The sequence below is a fragment of the Panthera leo genome, chromosome E3 (assembly GCF_018350215.1).
Source record: "Panthera leo isolate Ple1 chromosome E3, P.leo_Ple1_pat1.1, whole genome shotgun sequence".
Classification (NCBI taxonomy): domain Eukaryota; kingdom Metazoa; phylum Chordata; class Mammalia; order Carnivora; family Felidae; genus Panthera; species Panthera leo.
In genome coordinates, this window is record NC_056694.1 from 26,355,091 (window position 1) to 26,363,744 (window position 8,654).

Consider the following 8,654-nt stretch of genomic DNA (forward strand, 5'->3'; position numbering starts at 1 on the left):
GACAGAGAAACAAGTTGGCCTAAAGATAGAACAATGTCCTGATTAGGGCCAGTGCTTTGACACCAAGAGATGTGTCTTCAAGTCTTGTGTCCTGCATTACTCATCCTGTGTGTCTTTCTGCAAATTACCTAATCCTCTCTGAACCTTGATTCCCTCATCTATAAAATGGGATTAATAATGGAACCTCCCTCACAGGAGTGATTGAGGATTCAGTGAGATGGTTTTTAACATAATAAGCACCTGGGAAGGGGCAGTGAGCATAGAAGTAATTATTGGAATGGAATTTTGATTTAATCTGTGTCTCCATCCTCTTCCTCTGTTTCCTTTGCTGCTCATTCTTTCTCCACTACAGGGCATGTTTCCCTTTTGTCCATGCAACCATCTCTCTATCTACTGTGATTTGGTTTATCTCTTTCCTTGACGTCCATGGCCATCCACTCGATGGAAAGCCCTCACTCTGGGTACGACAGTGGACTGATGACAAAAATGGCCCCTGTCCTCTTTCTCTTCCTGTGCCAATGCCTCCACAGCCTGTCTCATCAAGAAGGCGAGCCTTTTTACCTACCCCTGAAACTGGAAGGACTTTGGGACTCTCTTTAGTCAATAGCATGTGGCAGAAGGGATGCTGTGCTAGTTCCTGGCCTGAGACTCAAGAGGCCTCGTCTGCCTCTGATTGTTCTCTTGGAAACCTGCAGCCACTGTGTGAATAGCCTGCTGGAGGATGAGGGACTCTGTGGCCCAATCAACCCTGTCCCTGAAGCTGACAGCGAGCTTCCTGTGAGACTCGTGAATGAGGCCGTCCCAGACTGATGTGACCACGAACTGACCCAAGCACTTGAGCGAGCCTAGCCAAGACCAGTCACAGATTGGCCCAGATCAGCAGAAGCATTCAGCTGGCTCATAGCCTCTCAGGAATAATAGGTATTGTTTTAAGCCACTGAGTTAGTGGTCATTTGTAGCTCAGCAATAGAGAATTGATTTGGAATCTTAAAAAAACAATCTGGCAGGGATGCCTGGATGGCTCAGTTGGTTGAGCATCTGACTCTTGGCTTCCGCTCAGGTCATGATCTCATGGTTTCATGGGTTCGAGCCCTGCAACAGGCTCCATGCTGTCGATGTGGAGCCTGTTTGGGATTCTCTGTCTCTCCTCTCCTTGCCCCTCCCCCACTTGCACTGTCTCTGCCCCTGTCAAAATAAATAAAGTTAAAAATTAAAATTAAAAAAAAAAAAAAACACAATCTGGCATACTGGGCTGCCACTGGAGTGTGTACAGGCAGTCCTTAACTTTTGTACGTTTGACTTTCAAACAGCCTGACTTTGATACACGTGCTTGACTGACGCCCCAAAGCACCTTGCCCACAGTAATCCGGGTTTCCCTCATCAGCTGTGGCAGGAGGGTGTTGGCCTCCCCTTCAGTGGATGAGTTGGGCCAGTGTAGCCATCTTTGTGCAGATTGTTTACACAGTTGACTGTGTTCCTACATTCACCCTTATCTTGTAAAAACAAATGGAATCTGGGAAAACGAAAGTGCTGATTCGGGTGACAAAAATGCCACAGGTCTCAAAGGTAATACAATTAGGACACTGATTCAATGTGCCCCAAGTGGCTAAGCTTCAGCTGCAGTCAGATGCTGCCTGCTGTTGAGCTGGTGGGTGGGGTGCTCAACTGTAAAGGAAAAGACCCACCATAGTGATGAAGGGCATGCAGGAGACTGTGTCACTTAGACATAGATTAGGTCACAATTTATAAAAACCTAACCTACGGTGACTTAAACAGAGGCTTGTTTTTCCTCAACAGCCAGAGCCTGGAGGTGCACAGCCAGCAGTTCAGGGATGAATCACGGACCCAGGCATCTTTCTGCTCTGTCATTCTGGGTATTTTCACTGCCCCCCCCAACATTTTTTAAAATGTGTATTTATTTATTTAAAAATATTTTTTTTTAATTCTTTAAATTTATTTTTGAGGCATAGAGACAGCGAGACAGAATCTGAAGCAGACTCCAGGCTCTGAGCTGTCCGCACAGAGCCCGTAGCAGGGACTGGAACTCACAAACCATGAGGTCATGACCTGAGCGAAGTCTGACGCTTGAACAACTGAGTCACCCAGGTGCCCCTGGGTATTTTCATTTTTATCATCATACTTGTCATCTCCAGATCCCACAGTTGCTACTACAGTTCCAGGCATTGTTTAATACAAGGAGAAGAGAGAATGGATTAGGGAACGTAGTATACGTCGTCTTACATCTCATTGGCCAGGATTAGGGAACGTAGTAGCCGTCTTCTTACATCTCATTGGTCAGGATGGTGTCACGTGACCACGCCTAGCTGTGAGGAAAGCTGGAGGAGAAAGCCTGCCCCATGGCATACAGCTGCCCAAGCCAAATATAATGGAAGAATGGATATTAGTGGGTAAATAAGATTCTGCCACAGAAATGCTAAGAACAAATAGCCGAAGGTGGTGTCAAAGATGTAATCAGGGAATATATAATTTCATAGTTATATCATTTATACTTGTCTAAGTCTTTGCATATAGTAAATGCGCAGTAAATGTTAGAACTAAAGTCCCAGCTCCACCATTCAGTGGCTGTAATCTCTTGGGCAAGTCAGTTAACTTATCTGGACATTAATTTCCTCGTTTGCAAAATCGCCGGGAGGGCGGGGGGCGGCGATGAAGGAGGAGAATCCTGCCCTTTAGAGGTTGGTTGGGAGCATCAAAGAGCGATGCATGCGAACTTGAGAAGTGCCCTCCAAGTGTTAGCTGCTGTCTCAGGAGCAGCGCCCCAGCATCTGTGGAACAGGAAGAAGGTAAATCCATTTCTTAGGGGATGGTCACCATCTGGCTCTCTGCCCGGCACCTCCCCCCACCGCCAACCTTTTTCTTCAGGCCTGTGAGTGAGCTGCAGCTGTGAGTACTTGTTATACGTGTTTCCAGGAGAGAGGACGCCCAGAGAGAGGATCCAGCACCCCCGTGTCTCTTTCCTCTGAACTATGTCATTTTCTTACAAGCTTTCTCTGTTTCATTTCTCAAACGAAATTTCATTTTCGTGGCTTGAGTCCGAGGCAGAAAGCTTAGTGAAAGCTCGTAGTTCTCAGTCCTGGCTCTCTAACAACCTATGAGGGGCTTTGTGAAATTATCCACGCTCGGGACTCCACCCTGGCCCGATGAGGTCAGAAGCGCGGGGAGTGCGGCCCAGGTGTGGGTACTTTTTGCCGCTCCCCTGATGATTCTAGAAGGCCGCCAGGGTGGTGAACCACTTCCTTTAGTGAGATGGCCCTTAGGTCCGAGAACCTGGAACCTCCAGCTGGTATGTGTGAGGTTTGCTTTGCGGTAGAGACAGCGAAAAGAGGTGATTGGCCGTAGTGGTGGTGGCGGGACAGAAATAGAAGCCCAGGATAGAATTCTTCAGCTGGGAGATACGGGGCAAAATAATATCAAGCAGGCATAGGATTTAATTCCTTTGGCACTCCCCCTTTTCTCCAACCCCAGGGAGATAGAAACAGTTAAAAAAAAAATTAATTTAGGGGCGCCTGGGTGGCTCAGTCGGTTAAGCGTCCGACTTCGGCTCAGGTCACGATCTCGCGGTCCGCGGGTTCCAGCCCCGCGTCAGGCTCTGGGCTGATGGCTCAGAGCCTGGAGCCTGCTTCAGATTCTGTGTTTCCCTCTCTCTCTGCCCCTCCCCCATCCATGCTGTGTCTCTCTCTGTCTGAAAAATAAATAAACGTTAAAAAAAATTTTTTTTAAATTAATTTATAAAAGGCATCAGAGTCATCCTGAAACTTCTCAGCAGAAAAAAACAAAACAAAACAAAAAAAACCCACCCAGCGTCTCTATTCAGAGGCACACTGCCCTTCTGATTTTGTCTTCTAGCCTGGTGAGAACACACATCATATACAGCCTGTCTTTACAAACTGCTGGCTCTTTTCATGAATATTCAATGGTTTTGCCCACACTTTGTCTCAGTCTCTCTCCTCCCCTTCCCCCCATTACCATCTTAGATGCAGTGACTTTGAGCTACCACTTAAAAAAAAAAAAAAAAGTAAAGTCCATCAAGGCGCCTTCCAGTGAAGCCCGATGTCGTAGGGGGGTGGTGGTGGAAACTAGGAGTCCTACTGTGTACCAGACTCAAACTAAAAGGTTGTAATGACCTTATCTCGGCAAAAGATTTTTGTCTTCACGGTTTATTTAATCACTGGTCCCCTCGAATTAGGAGCTAAGCCTCTGATGGGCGACTGTCGATCCTTATCAAAACTACTAAGACATATTTCAACCGTGGAGGAAAATGGTGTGGCATCTGGAGATGGGGGGCCCTCAGGGTCTTGCATGGCAAGAAACTGCAGACTGGAAACACTGCTCCTCGTACCTTAAGTAAAGGCTTTGCAATGATTGATTATTTTTCCTCTGATAAATACCTGGTTTTCAAAAGCAGTCTAATTAGTAGGGATCTCCATTTTCCAAGTATTCGAAATGCATTTGGCTGTCCTATCATTAAACCCAGACCCAGGAGACCAGCCGAGACGTCTGAGCCCTTCCCACGTTCGCGGCAGAGACATTCCTGCTCACTGAATATCCTTGAGTAACCCTGTATTTCCCACCCTGCTGCCATTTGCCAGGGCCAGCTGACTGGTTCTGAGCAATGGGCAGGGAGCACAAGGGACTTGTACATGATCCTGCAGAAGCCCTAAAGGTCACGCGTGAAAGCCATCACAAGATGGAACTGAGTCACCACAAAGAGCACAGCTGCCCTTGACGGTCACCTGATTCATCGTGGCCTTTGTATGAGTGAAAAACAAACCTCTGTGGTGTTAGCCTTCTGAAATGAAACACTGGGATTTTTTGTGACTGCAGAAAAGCCCAGCTTAACCTATCAATACAACAGGACGCTGAAGAGGGCTCCTATCATCACCCCATTTTGGAAGACCCCACTGCAAGCCTCTTATCTTGATGTGTTTGAAGTAGATGGAGAGAAGATGCTCTCTCCTCGGACCCCAAGGACTCCCCAGTCACGAAATGCTCCATCGGCATTCACACGTGCAGTAAATAATCATTGAGTGCCAACCACGTGCCAGGGCCCTTATTGGCACTGGGGATTGCGTGGTTAGCAAAACGGACTCCATCTCGTCTTTGCCTACAGCTTTCAGTCCGTCAGAGGAGACTGCTGCTCGACAAATAAGCATGCCGATGAGCGCAGAATAACTAGCAGCGGTGAGTGCTTTGAAGGAAAGAGGTTTCTAAATCAGAAGGGACTTTATGGCAGCCCAGGGGGTTAGAGAAGGCTTCCCCGAAATTCTGAAGCCCGGCGGGCACGCTAACCATGAGGGTCTGCCTCTGGACGTCACCCTGCAGAGCACCTGCTATGTGCAAAGCTCTCTGCCAAAATGCTAGACACACACCACCCTCACTTGACCGTTGCAACAGTCCTGGGAGGTAGTAGTAATATCATCCCCATGTTACAGGTGAGGAAACTGAGGCTCAGCAAAAGGAGGCCACATGCCCTGTGTAAGTAAGTGCAAACAGGAATTTGAATCCACATCTGGCTACAACGCTAACACTCATTTCTGGCCCTTGCAAACCGAGCCAGGGAGGTTAGTCATGCAGGAAGTCACCCCTCGTGAGGCCCACAGTGGGAGATCAGAATGAAACCAGCAAGCAGATGTTGACAAGTTGCCTGGAAAAGCCACCCACTGTAGGGGGGTGGGGGGGTGGGGTGGGGATAGCTTTCTCTCCAGTTCCCAAGCTCCTCCTTAAAAGTTCCAGTGTTCCTTTTTCATTTTTACAGCATCCCCTCCCCCTCTCCCCAGAGGACTGACTTCTCCTTTCAGCGGACGGGAAGGCGTGGGCTGCCTGCCCTACAGTAGCCCAGCCACTGACAGATGATGGCTTCCCTCCAAACTTAACCCAGATGAAAACGATAGGGACATACCAGCTCTTTCTTCCCTTGGCTTTGTACCATGCTTCCCTTTCTCCCCAGAATAGAAGCAGGAAGGCCTGAGGTAGCTGCGTTGAAATGTTAGCTGAGGGGTGCCTGGGTGGCTCAGTCGGTTAAGCATCTGACTTCGGCTCAGGTCATAATCTCACTGTTTGTGGGTTCAAGGCCTGAGCTAGGCTCTGTGCTGACAGCTCAGAGCCTGGAGCCTGCTTCGGATTCTGTGTCTCCCTCTGTCTCTGCCCCTCCCCTGCTCATGCTCTCACTCTCTCTCAAAAATAAATAAAACATTACCAAAAAGTTAAAAAAAAAAGTTAGCTGATATGAACCTATTGCTTTGTCTTACAGAAGGACTAAACGGATTCTGCATATAGACACATTTACACTCATTCTGGCACATGCTTCACATGCAGACATGCCCGTATGCACGTGGGTGCATAGACATACACTCTCTTTAACACATACACTCATAGCTAACACATTATAGTTATTTATTTTTATTTTTGAGAGAGAGAGAGCATGAGAGAGGGAGGGGCAGGGAGAGGGGGACAGAGGATCCAAAGCGGGTTCCTCGCTGGCAGCAGAAAGCCTGATGGCAGGGCTCAAACTCACGAACCATGAGATCATGACCTGAGCCGAAGTCAGACGCTTAGCCGACTGAGCCACCCAGGCGCCTCGTAGCCAACACTTTAAAGCACTCACCAGATCCCAGGCAACTTTCAAGCTCTGGGCAAACATTTGACTGTCAGGGGGCCAGATCCAGCCTGCCACCTGTTTGTGTAAATAAAGTTTTATTGGAACACAGCCATGCTTATTCATTAACGCATTACCTCTGGCTGCTTTTGCACTACATTTCAGAGTTGAGTAGTTGTGAGAATGACTGCATCACCTGCAAAACCCGAGATATTTACTACCTGGCCCTTTGCAGGAAAAGCTTGCCAACTTCAGTTATAAGTGCTTAAAAATTTTACAAGGCATGCCTGCTGCGTAGCTAACCATCCTGAAACCTAATGGCTTAAAAACGGCCACTGCTATTATTGTCTCTTATGATTTCTGTGTGTTAACTGAGTTCTGCTGGCAGTTCTGCTCCTCGTGATGTCAGCTAGGACCACGGTCCTCTACAGCAAAGGGCAGTTGGTGCTACTGTGCGCTGTGAACTCAGCTGGCACTGACAACCCACACGCGCTGGTTTCCCTCCTCATGGCCTTACTTTTCGGTTCTAGCATCTCACAGCTCAGCCACTGGGTTCCAAGAGGCAGTGTCATGTTTGCAAATGCAGAAGAACGGCAGATCTCCTAAGGTCCGGATTCCATTGGTCAGAACAGATCACAAGTCCAGCCCAGGTTCAAGAGGAAGTGACTCCACCTCCTGGAGGCAGGACTAGCAAAGGATTTGCAGCCACCTTCAATCCACCAGAGTAAGTACTTATCCTCACTTTAGACATAGGGACACAGAGGCACAGAATAGTTGAATAACTTGCCCACGACAGCCGGGGAGTGACACACAACCTCATACACACTCATTCACACAAATATGTGGGTGCATACATATTCACACATTATACATACATTCATCACACACACGTCCACAATTCACATACAGGCATACAGTGACAGTCACATGTTTACATCCTCATATTGACACCAAGTCCTCATGCACGTTCACATATACGTGCATACATATTTGCACATAAGCATGTACACACATGCACATACTCCAGACATACACACCCTCACACACACCCCCTCCACTTCCATGTGTAGAATCACACGTATCCACATGCGTGGGCACACATATACACACATTGTTTTATCCCTCTCCACTGAACATGGTAATTTCCTCCAATGACTCAGAGACCTTTTCCTCCTCTCTTTTGAACAAGGTGTTCCGATGCCAGAAAACCCTCCTGTCTTCCTTCCATTGTGCAAAGTCTCTCTCCACATGAAGAGGCCCAGAGGCTCGGGACCCTGGATCCCTAGCCTTACTCGGAATGGCCATGGGGCTAGAGACCTACACATCTTTGTTGATGTTAGACGTGAGGGACAGGGAAGTTAAGTGCGTTGCCCAGTGTCACACAACAGAAGCCACTAGGCTGGTGGTGATCACTGACAGCTGGGCTAGGTGCTGGGGCTCAGCGGTGCTTGATGAATGAATGAATTGGAAGTCCTTGTTCTGTATGGATTGTTTTTAAGAGAGTTTATTCTTTTAGAAGCAGTTTTAGGTTCACAACAAAATTGACCGAAAGGCACAGAGATTCCATTTATACCCCCTGTCCCCACATGTGGATAGCCTTCCCCATATCCACATTCCCCACCAGAGTGGTACATTTGTTATAATTGACGAACCTATATTAATGCATCGTTATTACCCAAAGTTCATGGTTTTAACCTCAGGGTTCATTCTTGGGTTGTGCATTCTATGAATTTGGACGAATGTACAATGACATATATCCACCATTAGAGTATCATACAGAGTATTTTCAGTGCCCTGAAAACCCTCTGTGTCTAGTCTATTCATCCCTTCTTTTTCCATAACATCTGGTAACTACTGATTTTTTTTTAATGCTTATTAATTTTTTTAAAGAGAGAATGAGTGGGGGAGGGGCAGAGAGGGAGAGAGAGAATCCCAAGCAGGCTCCACACTGTCAGTGCACAGCCATACACAATCTGTGAGATCATGACCTGAGCTGAAATCAAGAGTTGGACACTTAACTGACTGAGCCACCCAGGTA

The 8,654-nt window shown here is 47.5% G+C and overlaps 1 long non-coding RNA gene across 4 annotated transcripts; it reads left to right on the forward strand.

Moving 5' to 3' along the window:
- Positions 1-1,805: 1,805 nt before the first annotated feature.
- LOC122209681 lies at positions 1,806-8,081 on the forward strand. 4 transcript variants are annotated; one of them, XR_006197709.1, is made up of 4 exons: positions 1,806-1,874; positions 5,132-5,202; positions 7,147-7,340; positions 7,806-8,081. It is a non-coding gene; the product is annotated as an uncharacterized LOC122209681 (long non-coding RNA). The 4 variants fall into 4 exon arrangements; XR_006197710.1 differs by lacking the exon at positions 1,806-1,874 and adding an exon at positions 2,092-2,804; XR_006197711.1 differs by lacking the exon at positions 1,806-1,874 and adding an exon at positions 2,093-2,408.
- Positions 8,082-8,654: the final 573 nt, after the last annotated feature.